A 13,583-nucleotide genomic window follows, 5' to 3' on the forward strand; every position below is an offset into this window, starting at 1 on the left:
CAAGTAGAATGTTAATTAAAATCAATTGATAGCCATTTTTATATCAACTTTAAAGAGCCTTAGTCAAGATAAAATCTTGTAAGAAAATAAATCGAAAGTTTATTCGTCATGATTGGTTCAATTTCATTTGGGTTTATTCAGTCTAATAAAGTATTCAATAGAAAGAGTTCTATACCAGACATGTATAATTATACCCTTAAGACACTTGTTTTCCTTTCCATACCGTTTTTACAAGGAAAGTATTAGAAGCCTCATACTGACATACTGTCACACAGTTAATAGAAAAAACAACGCCAAATCCAGATCTACTTTCAATGTCTGTTACAATAACTAGATTGGTTTTTAGTATAAAGAATTATAATTAGGTTCAACTTGTAGATATAAGAAGGAATTATATCATGATTAGAAACGAATGGAATCCATGTTTCTTTTCACTCTTCAAATCAAAGTCCAACTGAAGTATCTGTTTCTCATCATTTATGTCATGTCTTCCTTTTTCTTCACAAGTTTTTCTCTATGGTTTGGAGTATCACAAATCTGAAGTCATTACCTAAATATTATAATTCCAGCCATATTTGCAATTTCAAGGCATTAGAACTATATGCATTGATTTAATTGGACATTATGCTACCAAATACAACCAATCAATAGAAAGACTAAATACAATATGGCTGCTTATGTAACCGAGCCTTCTGATTGACTGTATTTGCTGGCATATACTACAATCAAACCATTGTCAATCAAAAATGACAAGGCAGTGTTCAAAATTCCTTATGAGTTTCTATGAACTCTTCTCACTTTAACCACTTTTCTGCAAACATTTTAACTGTTCAGTCATAACTGGCAAATGTAACCTAACCAACACTCCTGATTCTGCCAGTTACTTTGTTAAAATTAAAATTTCAGTGAGATCAGCCATGCATTGAGACAATTGATTTTTATCTGTACTTAATAATTAACATGAAGCTCAACACCATCCTGCTATAATTTTCTTCTATATGATCATAATAGTTTTATTTCTAATAAATACTGGTAATGCATTCTCTCACTAACCAATTATCTGTAAATATAAGATCTTCATATTATAATGGCTATGGTGTGTCTGCTGCTTTTTGTGAAATATTATATACATCATTGCTTCTAAAATCTTAATACTGTTATCTAACTTGTTACTTAAACATGTTGGCAGTGTTTTGTGTACCTCTTTTCTCTCTAATGGAGCAGAATTTACTCCATTTATTTAGTGTATTTTGTTAAATTTCATAAAAGAATTTCATACTCATTCACAGATGCATTTACAATTTTGAATTTAACTTCAACTATAACTGATAACTATCTATATCATATAATAATGATTATAATGTTGAGCCACATCAACATGATACAATATCACAAGAGTATTTAACTGATATTTATATAAATTACTGTTATAAAATCCCATATGTTTGCCAAACTATGTTGTGGAACATCTGCACTCACATTTGTATGTTTTGTTACTGATGCTTTGCAAATGTTACGAACATGTAGAAATTCAACCCCTTGCATCATAAAGCTTCAAGTGATGAATCTTTATATTTATAAAATAAAATAAAATAGGTACATAACATGTCAACAGATATATTTGAATGTTTTTTTGACAATGGTTATATTGTAAGTTATAATTATTATGTTGTCATGTATAATAAATGGTTATAATTCAAACAATATTTCTCTCATATTGTAACAATAATTAATACTTTCAAGTCACATACATGAAAAACATTCTATTTCTAGAAAAAATTCTAGTAATACTTATATTTCTATATAATGCTCTACATTTGATAAGCACTGTTTTAACAACCAAAATATTAAGTTATTGTAAGAATGTCTAAATAAAGTCTTTAAGTAAAAGAAAAGTGACCTTAAACTTAAAGACAATTTAAAAATCACATGTCAATGCCACACTACTCCTGGTTGGATAAATAAAGCTCATAATGTTCTTTTGATATTTTTGTAACCGCTTTTAACTTCAGTATAAGTGGTCAAGGTAATAAAACTATACAGAAGGTATGAATGTTGAAATATGAATTACAATATCTACAAGAAAGGTTTATTTAAGATAGATTAATTAAGGTAAAGTTGAGTGATATATAAGTAATGAGTTAAATGTCTATTAAAACATATATATCTTCAAGATTGGAGATAAAGATACTATATAGTATAGCCGTAACATAGACAATCTGGTTTAGATATCAGTTTTTACTTGATGAAAACTAAAACCCACCACTAGACATACTATCATTGATCAGGTAACTAAGGTACTAAGTGAAAATTTAAATGTTTCTATCTATGGAAATGTGATGTTACTTACAATACACAAATCCGTACTTTTTTGGAAATTTTAACAATAGAAACAAACCAAACCGAAAGTTAAGATAGTAGGTCTTAGTCAGACTCAATATTAAAATGTTTAGCAGCATTTCCATATTTCAGGTCCAGGATGATAAACTGCCAAAGTGCCTTTATAAGCCCCACTTTGTGATTATATACTTCAATACAAAGATTTTTTATGAATATGTTTTACATATCGGCTTCCATCAAAATAAAATGAAAATTGTTGATCCTACAGTTTTACAATACATATGTTAACATGGGTGTTGGCCATTGTAGAGTAGTCAGCATATATAATTTGCATTGTTGAATTTGTATGTATTGTGAAGTTTTTATATGAAAAAAGATTATTTATCATAATTTTAACTTGTAACACTCCTTAACATTTTCCTTTCAAAAGATACATTTAAATATATAGTTATACATTGATATTGTAGCCCTTAGCAATAATAATACATAAACATTTGTTTAGATTACTGCTCACCATTACTACTACCTTTCAATTACTAATCTTCCAAAAATTGATTGCAGAGCTCTTTTTGTTTATTATTAATCCATCAATGATATTGCCATCTGGAAGTTAAAAAAACAAATCTATTTGTAAATTTGGCAATGAGAGGTGATGGTTGACAGCTCTAATCTTGTTGAGCTATGTTTTGGCTAGAAATGAAGCAGAAGTAAATAACAATATATATTTAACAACTGATATTAGTATCTGTCTTATTAATACTTCGATTCATTAGTGCAGCCATTCTTTTACTTTTCTTAGATGGTATGGGTATTTTGGTGATTAAAAAAGGTCATGCCTATTCATTTCAGATCATAAGGCATTTTGGATCAAAGATAGATCCATTTTGATTTCATTCATTTGAATGATGGTTTTAATAAAAGGTGCCTATAACTTTCCAAGAATTTGATTTTTTAAGGAATATGTTTGGAATTGTAATTTTTTTTTAATTTGGCCTTATTGCCCTTGATGAGATTCATTAATGAATAGATGAACCAAAATAAAATTTTTGAGGTGGGACTCAACCTTTAAGTCTAGCTGTCTAAAGAATTCCAAAGCTGATAAGAGTTAAAGAGCAATCTTATATAATGTATAAAAATCTTATCAGGACAATATTCACATCCTAAAAAATCTTGATCTACAGCATAATCCTAGAATCTGATCTCAACCATTTTATGTGTCTACACAGTTGAGACAAGCAAAGCAAACATGATTTACTTCCCTTAGTAATATGGTTATATTTTATAATAAAATCAATCATACACAATTATTACCGAGCATTCTATTAACAGGAAGTGATGTAGAAAAACCATGAATGATAGCAATCAACTTTTCTATTTTCTTATTTCTAGTCTGGTAAATAAAGTTATTTTAATAAAGAGATGTCTGTTCTGAGTGATATCTATCAAACTTGTTTTTTTCTGTTTAACAACTCTGCATTTCTTTATTTAAATTTCTATCAAAAAGCTATTATTCATAACTCAACAGTTTATAATATTAGATGCAACGGAGGAATAAACATGTCAGTCAAATAGAACAAATTATGTTCACCTTATTATTAGCGTTGATAAACTGCACAAGTTAGTCTAATCACTTGATAATATTATGCTTCATTTCAATACAATAGATTGGTGTACGCTCTCATAACAACAGGGTATTGTCAAGAATGTGAAATATAGACAGTAGAAGTGTATAGAGTAGATATATAGATAGAGAATTTGACTAGTTCTATTATCACCTTATTGTAATATGATTAGGTAAACTGGGGTGACCATGAACACCCTTTCTATTTTATCAGTTAACAAACTTGAACTACTTGGTTACACTTCTAAACATAATCATATCATAAAGTAAATACCTTACAAAGCGTTAAATAGACTTACAGCCTTCTTAATGTACTAATAAGGTTAAGGCAGGAGACTTTCGAAGACAAATCAGTAATAAGTCATTTGTAGTAAGTAATCTTGTTGGTTAGGTTTTAAATTGGTAGTTTAAAAACCCAGGAAAATCAGACATTTTCAAGCAAAAGCTAGAAATATTAAAACTGAAGTCAGAAACTTTGATACTAATAAATTGATCTGAAGACATATCAGATATTTCAAGACTATCATCAGATATCTAGTACAACATCAGATACTTCAAGACCACAAGATATTTCAAGAGTACCATCAGATATTTCAAGACCACAAGATATTTCAAGAGTACCATCAGATACTTCAAGAGTACCATCAGATACTTCAAGAGTACCATCAGATATTTCAAGACCACAAGATATTTCAAGAGTACCATCAGATACTTCAAGAGTACCATCAGATATTTCAAGAGTACCATCCGATATTTCAAGTGTACCATCAAATATTTCAAGACTAACATCAGATATTTCAAGACTACAATCAGAAATTTCAAGACTACAATCAGAAATTTCAAGAGTACCATTAAATGTTTCAAGACTAAGTCTGACTAACATCAGATATTTCTAGAATGCCATTAGATATTTCAAGACACTAATCAGATATTTCAAGAGTACGATCAGATATTTCAAGACAAACATTATATATTTCAAGACAAACATTATATATTTCAAGACAAATATTAGATATTTCAAGACAAGCATCAGATATTTTATGACTATCATCAGATATTACAAGACTAGCATCAGATATTTCAAGACTGGATATTTCAAGACCACCATCAAACCTTTCATGACAAACATCAGATATTTCAAGATTTTCATTTCATCAGATATTTCATGACTACAATCAGAACAACCATGAAATAACAATGGAATAAAAAAAAGTGAAATAAAGTGACAATACCAAGATATTAGCTAGAGGGGTTGGAATGAATCTCAGACACATCAAAGTAAGAAAAAGAAATTCAACTCAATTGAATTGGAATGAGTAGAAAGATTTATGAAGAGACAAGGTGTATTGAATTTAAACTTCCCTGTTAAATATCACTGTAAAGAGCTAATAAAATCATTTATTTTCGCCTGCAAGTAGGTGGCAGACAGTCAAATCAAAATCTGCTTAAATTTAATTTTCAACCACACAAAGTATGAAATGTTGAAACTTAAAAAAAATTACATCTTAATTTCAACACCACTGTCGCTTATGTCAATGAACTATCATTAATTTTTCCTTAAAAGATATTCAAAATCACACATTACATGGAGATAAATTTTTGACATCTATGCTTTGCTGGGCTGAAAAGCGATACTTGAGTTTCTTTCTGCCTTTTTTTGAGCAATAAACCATTTTACTCTTCATGTTGCGATCTAAGCAACAGTTTTCTTGCTTTAAGCCACCAACTTTTACGGTTATGCTTAAATTCAGCAATAATGTTAGTATATGTAGCAAATATTACATGATGACTTACTTACATGTTATTTATAGTTTAATGCATTATATTAAGTGCTGATCATAGCATAGATGGCTGATTTTAATATATATGACTTTCATGTTATAGCAACTTACGTATAACTATTGATAGATGAAATTATTGAAATATATATTATTTATAGGCAGCTATCTTGTCAATTGAGGTGAAACAAAAGCCATACATGTTTATTATATAGACTAGAAAACAAATCGTACATTTCCAATCATATGTTATGAAGTAGTGTGCTTGATTAGAGGGAATATAGGAGGTGATTATTGATTTCTAAGTAGGTTGACTATATAGCCTATTGTAACTCTAGTAGAGAAAATTAAGTTGTTTGTCCCCTAATGAATAGATTTTACATTGAAACATTATTAGTAAAAAGATCTTAGACTTCCATTAAAATAATTAATAAGTGATAGTATGATGTATAAGGTTATATTTATATAAGTTAGATTAGTAACTAATATAAACAATTAGTAAACTGTTATATACTAATATAGAATATTTCAAAAACATTATTTATTTCAAAAACATGCATTTTATTTAATTTGAAAAGGTATGTCATAGAAACATACACATACTTAGCATTGTTGCTCATGCAGAAATCTATACAAATCTGGATCTATCACTAATTTCATTTATTACATAAAAATATGCATTCCATTACTTGTTAATACAACAGTTAATCATAAATCCACGTAGCAGAAAGTTTTTCATACTAATTTATAGAACCACAAATTTCAGCAAGCATAACATGACCAAAAACATAATTTAGTTAATAAATATTTAGTCATAAATATCATTACGAGTAAAAGAAAGCAAATTTTAATTAACTGTATAAAATAAGTATAAATTAAAGAGTAGGTCAAACAATGTATAGTTAATTTAGTAATGTGGCTAAACCTTGTTAACATGATTCAATATCTTACTGGAGTCTAATTAAACATGTTTTATAATCTGATAGTATCTACGCTTGTCACACCTCCGTCAACTTCTATTGACATAACTCGCTTCCACTATTGACATTTTTTCTCCCTTATTATCAACTACAATAATATTTCAATTATTCAGTGTTTGAACAGAGATGAACTCGCATAAACAATATGGATCAAATAGGACTCAATCTGGTACATGAATACTTAATATATATCTATATATCTAATTCTTGAATTAAACAAATCACTAACTATTTCAACATCTTTATGATCTTTCCACTTCATTGACACATTTAGAAGCATTCCAGACCACAAAAATTTCAAATTTAATAATGTGATTATGAGAGGTGACAGGTGACATCTTCCTGTTACAGATTACAATAGTCTGGTGATTAACAATTCTATCAAAGAACTATATACTGACCAACTAGAATCTGCATCAATCCTGAAGACCAGTGACAAAACCACAACATAAGCCTGTCAAAATCCCTCACAAACAGCAGTTTAAACCAACATTAAAGTTTCTGTTACAGATAAATCTAATGTTTAAAATATTCAAATGGTATAATTATACCAAATGTATAAAGTCTACAGATATACATTATTTATATCAGGGATGTCACCTTTAAGACAAACCCAATAAGAAACACTACAAAGATCTGTGTGTTCCATAACCTAAAAGCTTTAAGACCATGTGTTTTTGTTAGTCCAAAGCAGTAAGTTGCCATTGCAGATAGATCTGATGTTGGTAATATTCAATTGGCATTCAGTCTAAAGCAGAAACAGGTTTGCAATTAATCTTGTGTTACTTTGGATCCACTATAGAAATTTAACCGATCTACTTTTAAACATATACAATCAATAAATCAAAACTCTTGTGTCAGTACAGAAAATATACCTATTGTCTAGATACTAATTCAATTAATAATTATACAATAGAGAACAAAAGGATTGACAATAAAGTACTGAATTTATATTTAGAAATAATGAGATTGAAAAACAATTAAAATATTTCTTGAATAAAATGACAAGTGTGATTAAATCTGTCACTTACCTGTCTGTTTAAATACCTTTATTTATTATAATGTTTAAATATTATAACTATCATAACTCTATCACATAGTTCAAGTTAAATAAGCGCTAATCTAAATAAGATATAAACCATCTGAAGATAACCTACTATTATCTTTGTAATTCTCTAAGAGTAATATAGGCCGATAATATCACCAATGAACATGCGCTGAGGTGATAAATTATTTGATCTACAAGCTATCAAACTAAAGCTTCAAGTTTACCTAGAGAAATAAAATGACAAAGCAATTATAGGTAGTAAACAATTGACAAGTTGTGAGTTTTATACAGGACAAGATAAGATTAAAATAAAACCAATAATAAATATCATATTAGATTTAGTATTATAAATGGTCTCATTTAAAGGATTTCTACATTCCTATATATCCTTATAGAATTTTGACTTCAAAATAATGCCAGCAATTACCATTGAGGATTGCATCAAATGTAGAATATTCCTTTTCTAAGTTTATTTATATTTTTGATTTTGTGATGTCATCAATCCTGTATTTTACATGGGCCCCTAATTTATCAATATCATCCAATTTTTCTCTCAGATTAACAGCATAATACCAAGCATAGAACATCTGTGCATAAGTCAAAGTTTTATTTTAATGATAAACAACACACTTTCTCCATTGTTATTAACTTCTGACCAGGGTAACAAAGCTAACATCATTCTGAAGAAAATTACAATCAGTTGCCTTCACTGACCATTTTCAACTAATAACATTTACAATAAACTGAGCCTTCATTATCAATAGTCTACAGACAAGGTTTTAATAGGAATTGACTAATCTTTAAGATAAAGATGTCTACTGAATAGATAATATATTTCTGTCAATGATAGCATTACTTCTTCATTAATTACAAACAGTCTTTCCATCACAAATCTTCTTAAAATAACTTGACAAGAAAAACATATCATTTTACATGACATACACCTACATCATATACATAATGAAATAAAATTACATTGAATTTTACATTCTTAAAAATCTTAATTGGGACATCAATGACATGCAGTGAGCAGTGATGAAAATTTCCCAGGACAGCAACAGAATCCTATTCTTTTTTATTTTCTACCTTTAGCTTGCACAAACATGGTCTTGGATTATTGTTCCATCAATAGGCTTATAATAAATGATTTTAAATGTCAACCTGTAGATGATTAGTGATGTCAACCAATGATTTGCAACGTTAACTATTGGATGATTTACATCTCAACCAATAAAATGATATGTCAACCAACAAATGGTATGCAATGTCGACCTATAGATAACATTAGACAATTTTATAGATAAATTATAGCTAATATCAAGTTATAGATGATTTTTTTTAAGTCAGCTGATGTCAAGCTATTGTTGATTTGTGATGTCTGCTGATGTCAAGCTATTGTTGATTTGTGATGTTTGCTGATGTCAAGCTATTGTTGATTTGTGATGTCTGCTGATGTCAAGCTATTGTTGATTTGTGATGTTTGCTAATGTCAAGCTATTGTTGATTTGTGATGTCTGCTGATGTCAAGCTATTGTTGATTTGTGATATCTGCTGAGGTCAAGCTATTTTGTGATGTCAGCTGATGTCAAGCTATAGATGTGTAAAGTCAATCTATTTCAACAGAAAGATGATTGCAATGTTAACCTACAGATAATTTGTCATGTTAAACAATAGATTATTTTCATTAAACAGATGATTTGATATGTCAACCGATAAATAATTTGCAATGTTCATCAATGGATAATTTGTGGTGTCGACTAATTCATACTGCAAACCAATGGGCAAATATCAAGGCAAGCAAATGGATAACTTGCAATGTCAATTCAGGGCCTTTTTAATGTCAATTCAAGGTTGAATATCAATCAATGGGCAATTTGCAAAGTCAAACAATTTATGATTAGCAATGTCTCTTTATGGACAATTTGCAATGTCAACCAGTAGATGAATTGCACAAACAAAATTGATCAGATAATCAAGAAGTACCATGGGATGCTGATTTTATCGCAACAAAAAAGGTCAGATATTTGAAGGCATTCCTTTAATGTAAGAGAAATGGACAGAATTGACATTGACAGAAGTTAAGACTGGAGATATCTATTGTATATCAGCCTACCACATGATCTACTGATTTAATCAAACCTTTACTTTACATGTCTTGATTTTAATCTAATTTAGAGAAAAAACGTCAATCTTTCTTCTCCTTGTAGAAACTGGTTGAAATTAATGGGAAATATCATGATGTAAGGAAACCATTACAGTCATTAATTTCTGGCAACATCATTCAATTCTAACACAAAAACTTTTAACAAATAAGTAATGAAAATTAATAAAAAATCAACACCATGAGATCAAAGAAATCAAAGATTATTCAACTGTTACTAAAACATATTAAATAAATATTTGCGTTAACGTAAACACGTAACATTTGAGAAAACTATATGCATTTTGCCCTCTAATCGTATGCAGATATTGCATTGCATGAAATTAACAAAGACATGTGTTTGTTGATGCACTGTGTAACTGCAAGTCAACATGTGTACAACCCACGTGCCAAACTACCCGTATACAGAATGATTTGTTAGTTTGACTTGTACCTATAATAAGCCAGGTAGTAAATAACATAAACAACATGAACTAGTAAACAAGTACAAATCATAGATCAACTAAAGTCTACTTACTTTTTGATTAACACCAATTATGAAACCATTACACAGCACGAGTGTGAACACTAACAGACCTTCACAATCTTTTCTTTCTTTAGCCCAAATATCTAGTTTAATTTGCCATCAACAGCCGGTTTCTTTAGGAAACACTGAAAAAAGTAAGTATGTCACAAAATCAGTGATGTGCATCATTTTTGTTGAGAGGTTCATTCAAGAAAACACTAGTCTGATAGATTGAAAACTAATAGTGCATAAACTAGAATGAAATATAAGTGAGTAATTAGTGATAAGTAAAGCGAGTTAAGAAGTTGTTATTGTAAACTAACAAGCTATAACAACCACAGCATTGTCATCTACCCTCTACTTTAAGACAGCATGGTAATAATTTCCTTACGTTTCAAATGCTAGTTATTTGATATTGCCATTAAAATGAATTGGAGGAAAGCAGACGACACTAGTGTAAAAGAGAGATTTGACATGGTTTGTCAACACAATGCAAACTGTGAAATTGTTATATTGATTCAATCAATGCATACAAGAAGTAATTAGAATAGTCGAATGTTGGTGTTGTATCATATTGATATCAAACTATTCTATTATATTAACCACTATCATAGGAACTAATCTCTACATACATATATAACTTACATGTCAGTATATAATACACAATATAAATTACACATAAACAGCTGATATATATTGTCACATAAACACAAACAACCAACTATATCCACAATGTCATAGTCTGTAATAAAGCACTTAGCTCTTTAATCTCTCCACAATATAGAAGAAATAGAATTGTATATTTCCGTGTGTCTGTACATGCATGTAATTCTATCCGAGTTAAATGTATAGAATAAGACGAGTTATCAGCTAGTCACCAGTTAGTATCAATCAATGGTTAGTGTGCCAAGCTAAGGATCCCGACAATCTCAATGGGTAGGCCAGCTAGCAGACAACGGCACATTCCATTTTTGTCTGGTGTTAGGCAGATCAGCTACTGTTCAAATAACAGCACAAGTCAGTGAATTGAAGATAAAGTGAGCGGTGAGACCTTGTAGACCACTATACAGTATATGACCTATAGTAAGCTATTTTTATGATAAAGTGGTGTAGATTTACTACAAAGATTGAGGTGTTGTGTTTGTAGGCCATTCAGGTCCCTTGTCAAAAGAACAGTACAAAGACAGCAGGAGAAAAAGAAATTCTTCAGCCACCTGCATTGAGAGAAGTTTGTCTGCCAACATGAGTTAAATCTTTAACCATACAATAAGTAGCTTAATGCCTCTTGTTGAGCATATATTTACAGGAGAAAATTAGATGACAAGCTTATTTTAAAGTGATAAAAAAAGGTGATTTGAAGCGGACACAAGCTGACAAGTGATTTGTAAGGTATTGGATAACAAATAAAGTTGAGCTAGTAACATCATTCTATCTCACTTGAAATCTTATCAAGTCACTTGTTTTGTTTTCACAAGAAGGTAAATCTTGTCAAGGGATATAACAGTCTTTTATTGCATCAACAAGTTGATGATATGATAAATAGATCTTGTAACTTGTAGAAATATTGTAGTAAATAAAATAGTTGATCTTGTTTGTGCTATTATGATTTATCAGACGTATAAGAATAGACTGACGTTGTTTTAAACATGACAGTCATTGATTTCTGGCATAATTAAGACATATATGATATGATTTAAAGGTAACAATACCCCTGTCTTATGTGAACTTGGTCTGCTACAGATAGAAATATATTAGAGCTTTACCTTCTACTGTTCTGAGCATCAGTTTAATACAGTAGACATCATGGAATGGACCAAAAATCTGGAGGTTCTTCCATCAGAGCATGTTGACTCTTGGTTGTTTGGCTTTTTTTTTTTAGACATCAAGTAACTTCAGAATCATATTTTTTGTTAATACAGATTATTTTAAAAAAAGCCTTCTTGATTGTCTAGAGTCCATTAATTGTCAACATAAACTTATAATAGAGCTACTTGAAAGGGCAATACTTTCACACATGTAAAAACAAAGCTAAGTGTAAAAGACTTATTACATACATCTTTTTCTCACTATTCAAACAATTCATGCTATAATAATGGAAAGTTGCATATACCTAGTCGGATGTTCAATATTTCAATAATCAAAGAAACATGACACCTGAGTTGCTTTTAGTAATGGAAAATGGTATTGTCTTGTTTCTTTGTCATGATGGCTTTTAACAGCAAAATGTCTGGCTTAGATATGTAGTACTATTTTCTAAATTTACCATCCTGTTGATCAGAAGTTATATTTTCTGTACAATGAGGTTACAAGTTTGATTTCAACACATCTTTTAAGTACCAATATTTTATAAAATTCTACAGAAATATTCTATTGTTGCAGAATTTACATGAGCAGATATTCCACTGCATGCCAGACATCCATTCATACATTCACAATTCATATTTTAATTTCATAGAGACTGCTGCTTTTGAACATTCTATTTACAGTAATATGTTAATGAGCTAAATAACTTCATTACAATTATGTGAATAAGGAGGTTTATGTTAACTTAAAATGAAATCATTAACAGAAATCTCATCCAAGAAGTTGGCAATATATATAAGCATATCCAGTTATATCAAAATCTGGTCTGATATTCACATCCACTGCATCATGTGGGTGTAAAAATTCTACCAAATACTTAGCCTTATTATCATATTTTCAAAAAGAGATGTCGAGTTGACAAACCCAAGTTCACAAATAGTGTATCAGGTCATCCTTGTTAATCACAACTTAATAACTGGGAACTCATTATCAGTTTAAAGATCTTTCACATCAATTAATCAGAAATAATTATTATCACCCACTCAGAAAACAAGCAGAATGAAGGACTAGATAGTACTAGACATAATTACCAAGGAAAATCAAACGTCTTTGTACTGTAGATTGTGATAGACAGTAGATAGTTAAAGAAATATCATTCAAATGAGATATTGTGTCCATTTCGCCTACTGTTTACTACCAAGTTAAGAAGTCATTAATGTGTTCAATAGGGGAATATTTGAGATGAAGCTAGTCAGCTAGTTGATGGGATCAACAGAAGATACACTGACTTGATGAAAATCAATAAAGCTTTCAAATAGCATAATTTCTCCTCAATAGTATTTCTAT

The sequence above is a fragment of the Lottia gigantea genome (genome assembly GCF_000327385.1).
Source record: "Lottia gigantea unplaced genomic scaffold LOTGIsca_5, whole genome shotgun sequence".
Classification (NCBI taxonomy): Eukaryota; Metazoa; Mollusca; class Gastropoda; family Lottiidae; genus Lottia; species Lottia gigantea.